Source organism: Acanthaster planci, linkage group LG06 (assembly GCF_054643075.1).
Source record: "Acanthaster planci isolate LZ-2023a linkage group LG06, COTS_SCS, whole genome shotgun sequence".
NCBI classification, from domain to species: domain Eukaryota; kingdom Metazoa; phylum Echinodermata; class Asteroidea; order Valvatida; family Acanthasteridae; genus Acanthaster; species Acanthaster planci.
The window spans coordinates 5,031,947-5,046,033 of NC_141782.1; the positions used below are offsets into that span (position 1 = coordinate 5,031,947).

General features: G+C 44.3%; 1 protein-coding gene across 8 annotated transcripts in view; it reads left to right on the plus strand.

Moving 5' to 3' along the window:
* Window positions 1-14,087, plus strand: part of LOC110989242 (uncharacterized) — a 515,163-nt gene that overhangs the window by 224,961 nt on the left and 276,115 nt on the right. The gene's annotated exons all lie outside the window — the stretch shown is intronic.

Here is a 14,087-nt window from a genome sequence, read left to right on the forward strand (position 1 = left end):
TGTGAATTGCAACTGGATTCGAAAAAAAATAAAAACTGAGTTCAACAAGTCATAATTACAGTTTCTTAATGCCTATGAGAAAGCCGTCTTCTGTTTTGAAGTATAGAAGTATAGAAAAAGAAGATAAAGAAAAGCAAAAAACTCACCAGGCACTCTGACGATCTTCGCTTTGTAGCAGCCGGATTTATACGTGACTGGCACCACTGCATCAGCCACGATATCGGCATCCTTACATTTCAGCCTTCCCCTTACTACATCTTCCACAACTCCAGCATATCTCGCTGGAGTTAACCACGAAACAGTAACTTGATTATGCATTGCTTGAGCTTGACGGTGATTTACGTTGACTTCAGTACTCTACAGAATCGCAAGTTGGAATGCCAGGAACACTTCATTTTGCTGCTTTTTAATACGCCGTTTGGAACTTCTTTGATTGACACTTGACAGGTGATCAGCGACAACATAAATTATTGCGGCGCATCTTTAGAAGACCTTCACATTGACTTCTGCAAAGCACTGGGCGCTTTTGTAAAAAGACACCGATCCAGAAACAATCATAAGCGTATGGTCGCCATTTTCCCTTTGACACAATAGAGCTTAATTAGTTGGCATGGCCATCAACTTTAAGCGTTCGTGAGGATGTATTGATCAGCACGGAACTTTTGACAACTTGGAGGAATGACGATGCATCCACCAGGCCTGATGTATTTTGCAATGGGAATACGAAGTCGGCAATTTCAGTGGTGACTGATAAATACATGTGTAAATCTGTCTGTAATTAATGCACCTTCCTCGCGAGTGGTATTGTGTTTCCATGCTAAATGCCCAGTACGAAGAGTATCAAAAATCTGACACATGAGGGGAATGGATATTTCAGAGCAATGCATTGGGAGAGTATGACATTACATGTATTTGCTGAAGGTGGGTTTATACTGCAAGGGAGGCGGGGAGAGAACGAGAAGTATAATCCCAAACTTCTTTATGGTTTATGGTCTACCCTTTTGCAGTTCATTGCAGAAGCAGATCTCCCCCATTGTTTTGGGGAAAATGCTACTGAACATTTTTTTTCTCGAGGTGACCATGTTCAAAGAATATTGGGCATTTTTTGGAACATTTTTACACAAAACGACTACTGGAAAACTTTTTCGAGGTGACCATGTTCAATGAATTTTGGTAAACTTTTGCTTGGTTCAACATAGCTGAAATATTTCCTAAAAATTTCTTGAGTCCAGCTGCTTCCACAAAACGCCCAAAGCCATTTCTTTTCCCCCTTTTTTTAAGTTGGACAATGGATCCGCTGCTGGAAAAAATATATAATTTATACGGACAACAATCGGATTTAGGAGAAAATGGGGGGAACCTTAGTATTTGAAATGTGTATGTAATCATGGTGCCGGAAAAAAAAGAAGCTTATTAACTACCTTTGGCCAGGAGTACAGACTACGACGCTCGCAGATCTACTCCCTTTCATAAATCTCTGATGAAATTATGTGAATGCGACTTTATTTTGAATGATGATTTCAGTAGGGATAAAAACGTTTGGCAACATGCTAACGTTGATGCTGGTTTTTACTTTTTACAAAAACGCAAACTCTAAGTAAAGTTGACATTAAGAAAAACACAACGAAATTCGCGGTGACTTCGGTCAAACCGCGGTTCAACCTTTTTGCAAAGCCGCCTAAGTAGTATTTGTGCATGTACATGTACACCTCAGGAAGTTTTTGTTCTCTGTGGCTTTAAACACGCGCATATCTGGGCTGGACCTGTCCCGTATTTGTTAAAGTCTGGTCTGCACATGCGCAATCGCCTCCCACATAATTCCTTGTATCACCTCAAGAGAGCAGTGTAGAACTATCAATCTTCAACTTCAAGTAAGTTAAGTTTAATATTTCAATTATAAAATTATGTGAATACAGCTTCATGTAAGTTCTTTGTAAAGTCTACATGCTCCAGTGCTTGTAATTTATTTTCTAAATTGACCCCTGGACAAGTTTTTCATTTTTCAAATTGCACAATAGGTAAAACCACAAAAATAAGACTGCAAATGATCTCAGGCGACCTTGCTCAAATGTTAGGAAAACGTTCATTTTAAAATAATTCGCTATCGATCTAAATAAGCATGTGCTTATCTGTACGTGTGTATCTTATTCCAAAGGTGCACTGACGTTTGCTGATGTACTTGTGCATTGAATTTAGAATACATTGTTTGGTATTCATTCTACCTGATTCGAATGTTCTTCAAGCAAACACATGGATTCAAAATGTCTGCACCCTGGACAGCAATCAAATTTTCTCTGCGTGGAGAATAAAAAGTTACCACTCTATTTTTTTATATAGCTCTATGGTTAGGACTTTCATCTATCAAATTAATATGGGTTGTACATGACTGCTTGGTCAGTTAAGCAAACATGCTTGCCACCTCCACTATATTGGGAATCCAATGAAAGGACCACTGAAGTTTTCATCTTAAACCGAGCTAAAAGAGCCATTTTAAATTATTTGTTCTGACATGTTTCATGGAAGACACCACGGACTGACACTCTGGTATGTGAGGTGATCTCATTTGTGTGCATTTTAGAGAACTTGAGGTATTTTGTTTTCATGACCCGGCACCCGTCACAGTGCAGCACTTCTAGCCCGTATTCCATGCATTTTTGTTTCATGAACTGACATCAATCTCAATTTCACCAATTAAAATGACTTTCCATTAAATTTTTGTGCAATGCAACAATCAAATGGATGGATTAAATTCATGTCAAACTTTTCCGAGCATTTTTTTTGCACTGTGTTGTTTTTACAAGCTTGGGTATCAGTTCATGAAAACGAAAATCAGTCTATTTCCTATCGGTTCCAATGTGCGCGCACTACCCTGTGTCAGTATGTAAAACTGAAATTGTTGATAATGCAGTCTTCATGAACTGTCGCCCACTTGGTCGCCCACTTACGGGTTGAGTGTCAGTTCATGGTTTCAGTGATGGTTTGTATGCCATATTGACAAGTTGAAAATAACTTTGGTGAATAGAGTATCCATCCTTTCATTGATTCTTATCAGGACATCCATCAGCATTATTCTTTTGTTGTAATAGTTGAACAAAATCTGAAACGACTTGATCAGTGAAATGTCAAAACATAGCCTTTCTGTGTATCCCTGTTGTATTTATCAAAGCATTGTTCATGTCAGTCTCTATAAACAAACAAAGACAGATACTACAATAATGTCATTTTAAAAACTCTTTGCAGTGCTTTCCCTCCCCACTGAAATGTCGCCATGATATTATGTGAAGCAGCTTCCATTGCACTCGGAGTGTGGTGCATAGTGAAGCACTTGCATCAAGCATGGACGGTACACAAGAAAGACAAGGAATGGCAGAGAGTAGGTGACACCCCCACGACAAGTACACTCATGAAGCCTATCTTTGACATCCTGAAAACATGAAACAAGAAAACATGGGAATTATTTCCAAGAGGTGGTTCATGAAATTAGAATCCTCTTTGTGGATGTGCATTTTCTGTTCTTTTGGATTTATTTTGGGATCAATCTACCCTTTTTTAGTGGTCCGGTGAAGTGTGATTTTCCGTTTGACCTGGCTGTTCCATGTTGGCACTCCACTCGCTATAAAATTAATGTATCGCTCTGGTTTCAGACTCATACATCAGAACTCCAGCTTCACCTCTTCCCACACTTTTGCCCAAACTGCCACTTTATCTTATGGTTCCGGTCAATTCCTTTCTCTGACCACACCTCCAGTGGCAAATGAATCCACAAAACATAATGTGCAGATAGATTTTTTTCCAGACCACAACCAGTGAAGGTCATTTCCGTACGTGCACCCATCATGGTAGGAGTGCCACACTTCATCAGCGCCAGACGGCAGGGCCCATGGAGAAAACAGTGACCTGGATCAACAAAATTTACATATCAATATTGTAGAGATACTGGAGTGATTGCATACATCAACCATGAAGGAGGCACTTGCTCTGCCTACATGTATGAAACGTGCTCCATTGGTACCAGGAATTCAGCATAACCCCAACAGCCACAGCCACCAGGCATGAACAACACTGTGACCAGTGCCCTCTCTAGGGGCAAGTTTTTGCTCACAGAATGGAGTTCTTCTCATCACCCTGTTCTGGCCCTGACAGTCTCAGTTTCCCAGCGCAACATTGCTAAACAGATTTTCCCAATGATCAACTGTTCACACGTAGATCTGTTTGCATAAGGAGCAAATTACCAATTACCTTTTTTTTGCTCGAGGCACCCCAAACCTTGGGAATGGCACACTGATGCCCCGTCAATTTTGTGGACCGGGGATGTTTTTGTATGTGTTTCCTCCAATATCCCTAATCACAAAGGCACTTACAACAAAAGAATGGGAGCATTGCAGAGTTCTTCTCATTGAACATAATCACCCAGTTTCTCAGACTCTTCACCTAACATGCTGGGTATTGCCGAACAGTTGTTCAGCTTTATTCTTGGCATACATTCGTAAACCATTCAACCGATGGTCTTTAACAGCCAACCTCAACATTACTAAAAGGGGTAAACACAGGAAACTATTGATTGTGTCAACTCAACTTAGGCCTCATAGCAGCCACTAGAACAGAAATACCATTGGCCATTGGAGCCATGCATAGAGGGTTCTCAATGGCTCAAAGATCTCCAGTAACCATGTCCTGGGTCACATCCTCTGCAGAATATTCATCACTAAGTCTCCCACTCGTAAGCTGAGGGAGGTAGCCCACAAGGCTAGTGATAAAAACATATGGAGGCACTTAGTGTGACTGGCTGCCAGCGATGGGGAAGGCTGATCTTCCAGCACTCCAGCAATGAGCGATACAAAACCACTGCAAGCTAATCTGGCCACATTTGAAAAGACACCACTGCCATTCAGCAACGCACTGGACCAATTTTGGGAAGAAAGGAAATGTTGCAACACCGCACTGGGCTCTCTTTACTGGGCAGCGGGCCTGGCTGCAATACTCGGGCATCAATGGAGGATGCCTGTCAGGTTAGAGTAGCCACCTGACAGTCATTTGTGTGGGTGTAAAACATCCATATGAAGTTCTGAATTTTTGAAGAATTTTGAAGACGGAAAATCTTGAAAATCACCTTGGAAATCATCCCGCATGTGTAAATTCCACCGGTAGGAAGTGGGTAAGTAGCCAAACAAATGTTAAAAAGCAAGTCAAACGAGAGAGGACTGTGGTTGTGAACAACCATAGAGCTGCTTCAGCTTGAAAGGGTTGGACAAAATAATTTAAATAAAATTATTATAATGGCTGAAATATGAAAGTCAGTCAGTGGAAACTGTACAATCCATGTCATCTCAATATGTGTCACATGATTGTCATACGATGCCAGCATCAGATAAAACCAAGTTCCATCTTGAACCCTTTCGTTTGTAGCTATCTCCAAAGTTTCAACCCAATGGGACGAGTAATTCGCAAGTTATAATGCTTTAAAGAGTTCCACGGCAATGTCACGTGACTTGTCACCTGATGATGTCATAATCACATCAGGTCAATCTGGGTCTAAAATCTTTCCCCTTCAAGCTGTATACAAAGTTTTACCCAAATCAGACATTTATTTCACAAGATATAGTGCTTTGAGGAGTGCCCCTTTAATATCACATGATTTGTCACCTTGTGCTGTCATAATCACATCAGGTCAGTTGCGGTCTAAAACCCTTCCCCTTCAAGCTATGAACCAAGTTTCAATCCAATCGGACATGTACTTCAGGCGATATAGCACTATAAAGAGTGCCGTCTTTAATGTCGAGTGACTTGTCACCTGATGAAGTCATAACGAGGAACTTGGTCAGAAACCTTTTATAGCTTGTGGCCTTAATGTGTGCCCCTGACACAAGCTCATTCAGATTGATAACAGTGCAAAAGCTGTCTTCCTGTTGAAAAAAAGATGTAAAAACCTATACACATGGGAAAAATTAAATATTCAAAATTTAAAAAAAATCACGTGATGGCGTCATCATGACAATTATGGTGTTGGACTATCCTGAAGTAATTGTCAAAATTTGGGTAAATATAAAGTATATTAGATATTTAAAAAAATATCAAATTCAAGTAAGACCATAATAAGTAGAAAGATGTGTACAAAACCTATGGGAAAAAATTAAACATTCAAAATTCGAAAATAAATCATGTGATGAGGTCATCATGACCAATTTCCTATAGGACCTACCTGACATGAGTATCTAAAGGTCTACCAAGTTTGAAATCAATCAGTTAAATAAAATTTGAGGTTCTGTGTCTTTCACATTTGACAAAACACAGGGCTTTTTCGCCTTGTTGTCATATCAATTTCTTTCAAATGTTCATATTCCCACACATACATATACAGGTTTTAACAAAAAAACAACATGGCTTCAGGAGATATTGTGCTTTGAAAACTGCATCTTTAATATCACATGACTTCTCCCGTGATGATGTAATCCTCGCGTCCAGGCAACGTTTGTCTAAAGCCCTCCCTTTCAAGATATTTACAAGGTTAAACCCAATCAAACGAAATATAGTGCTTCACGAGATATAGTGCTTGTAGGAGTGCAACTTTAATGTCACATGACTTGTCACATGGTGACGTCATCACAGCAAATCAATTTTTTTCTAAAGCACTCCCCTTCTAGGATATTTGCAAGGTTTGAACCCAATCAGACATGTACTTTAGAAGATATAGTAGTTTGAAGAGTGCACCTTTAACCACTTCGTGCCGGGGCATTTTTCAACGTTGAGGATGCTGGGCCGGCATGACTATCATTTTTTCCGTTTTCAAAATCCTTCAACAATTCATCATTCCATTTAACAGTCATTTATAGCCACACAGAGTAATCTTTAGGCACTACCCTAAGTTGACAGGTGACCTTCATTGACGCCCGAATATTTCAGCCAGGCCTGCAGCCTCGTAAACAGAGCCCAGATTGTGCGGTGTTATACCCTGTCTTTTGTTCGCGAACCTGGCTCAGTGCACTGCTGACCTCTTTTCAATAGGAGCCAGATTAGCATGCAGCGGTGCTGTGTGGCTCATCGCTGCGGTGGTGGAGAGCTTTTGTCCCCGGTGGTAATCCGCTTGCTCTAAATACCCCAAACCCTGGTATACGGTTTCAAAATAACGCTGGATTATCACCACTTTTGAGAGTGAAAAATGCCGCTAATGCCCAGCAGCCTGGTCTTTTGTTCGGAGTACGGTCTTTTGTTACAGGGCCCTGTTTCCTTTGTCCGAGTTCGGAGACCCCGGCCACACATATAAACCATACGGCTCCGATTTCGGAGTCCCCGGCTGGTAGTGGTTAATGTCACGTGACTTGTTACAAGATGACGTTATCATTACATCAGGTCAAGTTTTGTCTAAAGCACTCTCCTTCTTAGATATCTCCACGCTTTGAACCAAATCGGACATGTACTTAAGGAGATAAAGGGGTTTGAAGAGTGCACCTTTAACGTCACGTGACTTGTCACAAGATGACGTCATCATCATGTCAGGTCAATATTTGCCCAAAGCACGTCCCTTACAAAATATCAGCAAGGTTTCAACCTAATCAGACATGCACTTCAAGAGAGTGGGAGAGTGTCGCCTTAATGTTATGTGATGTGATCATCTAATGACATCATCATCACATGAAGTCAATATATCACTTCCCTTTCAAGATATCTGCAAGGTTTGAACCCAATTGGGCATATTGGTTGTAAAGCCTCTCTACCCCTAACCAAGTTTTGAGAACACAGGGTGCTCAACATCAGGGAAAACATATCAACATCTTCAAACTCTAAGTAATCTTCAGTACTCTACATTACTGTCAGACAAAGGCCAAGGGCAAAAACGTCAGAATTCAATCAGACCGTCTATGGTTGTTGCGTACACCAACCATCAGGGTGGCACACGTTCTTCCCAACTTTGCCTGTCAATGTGGCAGATGCTTCTCTGTTCAAAGGACCATGTGATCAACCTACAGGTGGTGCAGATCCCGGGCTCTGGCAACTCTATTGCGGATGCCCTCTCTCAGGGAAAGATTCTTCCAACTGAACGGACCCAACACTCCAATGTAGCCAAGATGATCTTTTCCACTGTCTACAGACCAAAAATAGATCTCTGTGTTCCACCAGATTCCTTTTACCTACGAGGGTGGGCAACGAACACTCTCCAAATAAACTGGGAAGGCATGCTAGCATACACCACTGTCCCAATTTGCCCAGTCTACTGCACTTTACCTACCCAAACAGTCACTACATACATATGCAAATTTCCCAGGTGCCTGTTATTGTTCGCTGAAAGGATTTGATCACGTGTAGTGCACCCTGACCTTCCACAATGCAATGTGGCTTTGCCACCATGATCGTCCTTCTTTTCTCAGCGCCGTAACGAAACGGATGTGTTTTTCGAGGCATCTTCAATTTTCCGAGCTTCTGTTTTCGCTACACGGTTTGGTGTCGATTTGATCACCTTTGTGAATGAAGTATTATCTTGAATTTTACCTGTTTGTTGGTAAGAGTATTCTTTCATATATATTTTGTGTTTTCTTCTATTTTTCTTATGTGCACCTGCAGGTGTTTACTGTCGGTATTACGAGGTTCAACTCAGCTACGCCCGTGTCTACCGTACCCATTAATTATAGGCCTTAGTTGGTTGATTTCAAGGGGTGCTGTCAGGATCTGTCATACTCCCCTATCTTCTCCGACTACTGAGACGAGGAAAAGGCCTTGCCTTTGGCCAGGGGGTTCCAACCAAGATCTGGCCAGGCCCCTGGTTCGTTCAGCCCCATGGAGCTGACAGGGAAGTTGCATGGTTGACTGTGGAAGACTGAGGAGGGACACTGCCAGGATCTGGCAATGGCCCTGTCTCCTTGGTCAATCGCTGGCCTGGCGAGCTAGCTGGGACTCCCAAGAGAGTACCCCAACAGACGTCTCCCGAGCCCACTTTACCGTTATCGTACACCACGCCCTTTGATCGCCATGGCCCAGAGGAACCCACGGGGGGTTTCAGCCAGTGTTCCCCCGGCAACTCCAAAGAACACCACCGGCTGGTCATCGTCGGCCAAGAAGACTACTTCTCCAGCAGTCTCCAGGCATACTCCCTCCCGTCCAGGTACCGGAGCCACTGGGTCAGGCTCCCTGCAAGTGCTGGGGCACACCCCACCTGGTGCACCACTGAACCACAATACCCACAGCCGGGAAACTCTTTGTTGGGCTCCGCAGAGCCTTCTGGGCTTTTACGCCGATGGGGCTTCAAACCACCGTAGCCCATTTGAGGCTCGGGCTTTTAACTGGGCATAACCGGGTCATCAGACCTTACCTCTCCTGGTCCCTTCGCCCGGAACTTTGCAGTTTCTACCGACCCCAACCAGGAACGCTCCCCGGGTGTTCCGCCACCCACAGCCCCGTCTGCCAGCTCCACCAGGAAATGCAAATGCTCCAAGGGGACCGCTTCGATCATCAGGGGCCTAATTCTGACCTGTGGATATCGGTCTTTCTATCTATTAACGAAGCTCTGACTTCTATTGCTCGTCGACTCGACAATAGACCACCAATGGCCTCCACTGCACCAGACCTGTTCCTGGCCGACCAGACCCTTCCACTTCCTTCAGCTGCAAGCCATTATGACGCAGGACTTGGTTCCACACCGGAGTCACGACAGCAGGGTGTTACCAGGCCGTCGGAGCAGGCCGCCCCCCATGAGGGCACGTGTGGTGGCTCAGAGCGATTCACGGCTCTGTCTCCGACTGCGCAACCAGCACTTTCCTCCGACGAGGACGAAGTTGATTCCACCAACGTCCTCACTCTGTCTGAGGGCCGCCTCCGGCTCCTTCAGTGGGACATGATTCAAGAGCTCTGCCTGCCATCAGGACGTATCAGATTGATACGTCCAAGAAAATATCCTTCCCTGAGTCACCATCTTTGACTCCGCAGCAACCTCAGCAACGTAGTACCAGCCAAGTCGGGCCCACTTCAAGCCAGACTTTTTCAATACGTTGCCCTTTTCGTTGGCCTCTTCAACAATTGAACCAATGCCGGGCCTCATCCCGCATCACTCCCAAGGCGAGTCAAACCTTCCAACCATTCATTGCGGGCCCCCCCATTCTTTCGGGGGACGTCGCAGGTGACTGTTCCGTTTTAACTGCCATTTCTGAACCTGTTGGCGGCCGCCTTCAACTGTTCACGGGATTCTGGAAAAGCATCACCTCGGCCAGCTGGGTCCTCTCAACTCTCATCCACGGATATTCTCTTGAGTTTACAAGCACCCCACCGTCCGAGGCGATACTACGGCCGATTCCTGTTCCCGACAACAAGGACCAACGTGTGGTGTTGGAGTCAGAGATAAATTTCCTTCTTCAAAAACGGGCTTTTCTTCATGTTCAACCGGACCAACTGGAAGTGGGGTTTGTTTCAACATGCTTCCTCACACCCAAGAAGGGAACAAACAATTGGCGTCCTTATCATCAACCTGAAGTCATTGAACAAATTCATACATCCAAGGAAGTTTCTTATGGAAACTATTTTGACAGTGGTACAATCCCTACCAGTTTTGTCCTGGGCCTCATCGATCGATCTTCACAATTTTTATCTCCACGTACCGATTCACGATCGGGACCACAAGTTCCTCCGATTCATATACAAAGGGAGAGCTTACAAATTCTGGGCCCTGCCATTTGGCCTATTAACTTCACTCAAGGTCTTCACATGAATTGCCAAGACCGTTGCAGCTTATCTGCTCCAACTACACGTCTTAATTTTCCAGTACGTAGATATGACTGGTTGATCGTGGGCCAATCTCAAGACGAAGCCATAGCCCCAATCCGTTTCACCTGTGACCTCACTTCCCGTCTCGGTTTTCTTATCAACCACGAAAAGTCAAATCTGACGCCATCCCAGCTTCCAACGTATCTAGGGGTGGTACTTGATCTCTGCAGGGGAGTAATCATGGCTATGATCGACCGAGTAATCAATCTTCAAGACTGTGTTTCTCTTTTCCAGTCGTGCCAGTCACCAACCGTCCACGCTTGGCTTCACCTTTTCAGCTTAATGGCCAGTATGGTGAACCTAATACCATGGTGCAGACTCCAAATGAGACCACTTCAGATCCATCTGCTCTCCTACTACCAGCCCAAGGTAAAACCCTTTGATTTGCCAGTCCATGTCTCAGACGATGTCCGTCAACATCTATTATGGTGGCTAAAAAGGACCACTATACTCGCCGCACTCCCCTTTCAGCGAACCAAACCAAACATAGTCATTTTAAGCGATGCGTCATCTTTCGGATGGGAGGGACATCTCTTCCTCTACATCAAGTATCTGGGACCTGGAGCACCGAGCTTCGAACAAAACACATCAATGTATTGGAACTTCAGGCTGTCTTCAATGCCCTACGTCATTTCCTCGCGCACATTAAGGGAAGCAATGTCCTGATCTGCTCAGACAATTCCGCGGTGGTAGTGTACATCAATTATCAAGACGGCACATGCTCTCCGCGACTGTGCGTCCTAACATAGGGAATCTTCTGCTGGGCAATAGATCACTTAATCAACGTGCAAGCAATCCACATTGCAGGGCCGGACAAATCCATAGCAGACGCTCTGTCTCGTGGCACAATTCGCCCAACGGAATGGACCCTCCACGCCGACATAGTGAAATCCCTGTTCTCGGCGATAGAGATAGAGACCCCACGTTGATATCTTTGCATCAGCATGCAATGCCCAACTCCTGGTGTTTTGCACCAGAACGCCTCACGCGTGAGTGTGGGCCACAGATGTCCTACAGATCAATTGGACCGGCCCACTTGCGTACGCCTTTCCTCCCATCTCTCAGGTTCCATAGGTCATATCCAAGATAGAATGTGAACATTGTCAGATTCTACTCATCGCCCCTTTCTGGCCACATCAACCTTGGTTCCCTAGGCTGACCAGGCTCCTGGTTCGCTGGCCCTTCATCCTTCTGGCAAGACCAGACATCCTTTGACAGCCGAAGTCAGGACTTCTTCATCCAGCACCGGAAAGTCTTCACTTAACAGGCTGGACACTGTCCAACAATGCTTCCGCTTGGTGGGACTTTCCTGCAATGCTGCGGCCTTGGCCGCACAAGGACGACGCTCTTCAACCCGCAAGGTGTACGACAGGCGTATACAACATTTCACTACGTGGTGACGAACATGCTGTGGCTCCAACCGACGCTCCTTTAAATGCTGTCATGGAATTTTTCATGTACCTTTTCAATTTGGGCGTACAAGTCTCCACGATCCGCAATTATGGATCGGCCTTAGCCGCTATACATTCTGGTTTCATAGACGGCTCCACTATATCCAATAACACTGCCCTTCATCATCTCCTGCATGGTATGTTTATTGAGTGCCCACTTGTGAAACACTTTAGTCTTGTCATGGGATTTAAGCAAAGTTCTAAGGCTGCTTACAGGTGCCCCCTTTGAACCTTTAAGTAATGCCACCTTACTTCATGCCAGTGTTAAGTTTGCCTTTCTTCTAGCCGTGACCACTTCCAGACGGGGCTCCGAACTGCAAGCCCTTTCAATTGCTGAGGGACACCTACGTTGGGAGTCACACGGTTTATGCCTTATTCCATCTATTGGCTTCTTAACCAAAAACCAGTCTCCTTCCTTTGATCCACAGGACATTTTTGTTCCGACTATTGCTTCGCATACAGGAGATTATGCAGAAAAGCTCTGGTGCCTGATTTGTACACTGAAGTCTCATCTATCCAAAACCAAGAATCTGAGAGGTACAGTTTCCCAACTTTTTATTACTTCTACCAATCCACACGACCAGCAGTGAGAGACACCATAGCCCACTGGATAGTCTCAGCTATTAAATTTGCCAATCCAGACTGGCCAACACACTTCGATAACCAGAGTCAGCAGTTTATCAAAGCCCATGATGTTAGAGCTGTATCTACTTCTTGGTCTTACTGCTCTGGGATTTCCATTGCAGACATCTGTAAGGCTGCGCGCTGGAAAACTCCCTCTACATTCACCTCCTGCTGTCTAAGGGATGTCTTGCAGAGCAACTCAGCACTTAGCAAGGCGGTCCTACTGTCAGCAGTGCAGAGGTCAAAGGAATTATCTTCAGACCGAACAAGGGGACAGTCTACCTGAAGATACAGTACGTTGCATTTGAAAGTTAACACTGCGAAAAGGAATGGGAAAAAAGCGAAAGGAATTCATATTCCCCTTTTTACATTTTGACTACAACTTTTCCCCCCTGTGAATTCGTAGCAAATCCGCAGAGAATCGGATGCGAAAGGGTCGAACGACGTGCAAAACAGTGCGAAAATCGTGCAAAAATGGTGCAAATCTTTTGTGAACACAGCATGAAACATTTGTGAAAACATTGAGAAAAAAACTGTGTGCAAAAACAGTGTAAATATTTTGCAAAAGCGTTGCGAAAGGTTCCGAAAATCATGCGTAAGCTAGCGAAAACGAGAAGCATTGTGCAGCGAAAATGCCCAACGCTTGCCACACGCACACGACTATTATGCAGTGAAGAGTCCATTATGCAGGCTGCCCTGCACTTGGGGCCGGTCGGGCCAACTTACCACGTGGAGTGTGCTGTTGTAGTCTAGTAGCGATTTCCTCAGCCAAGCCGTCATGTCCATGCAGAGCGATTACGGGGATGTGCTTACTATGGCGACCCGCGTTTGCGTGGTGCAGTTGTTTTCTTGGATTATCATAGATAAACACTCGTCAATGTCGGAGAATAAATGTTTAAAAAGTTGTCTGGATGTTGAGTGATTATTATAAACGGGAATCCTCAAGTTATGAAGTCAAGAAGCACGGAAAATGCGTATATTACAATAAACTTAACTTGCTCGGCTGTGGCGACATGGATTATTTGCCCACTTTTTATTTATTTTCGTGGTGTAATTTGGCACACAAAAAATCATGAATGAAATACTACATGCAGTATTTTGTTACCGAAAGGTTTCTCACAATCAACGAATAAAATAACTGCTTAAATTGTACGTGTATTTTCATGTAGCAAATCTCGTCTTTTCGCCAATTGTGTTCGGTGTGACATATCGGGTCAGTTTTCACTGGGGTTTCTGATGACATGTTACTTTCTGTGGTCACATAGT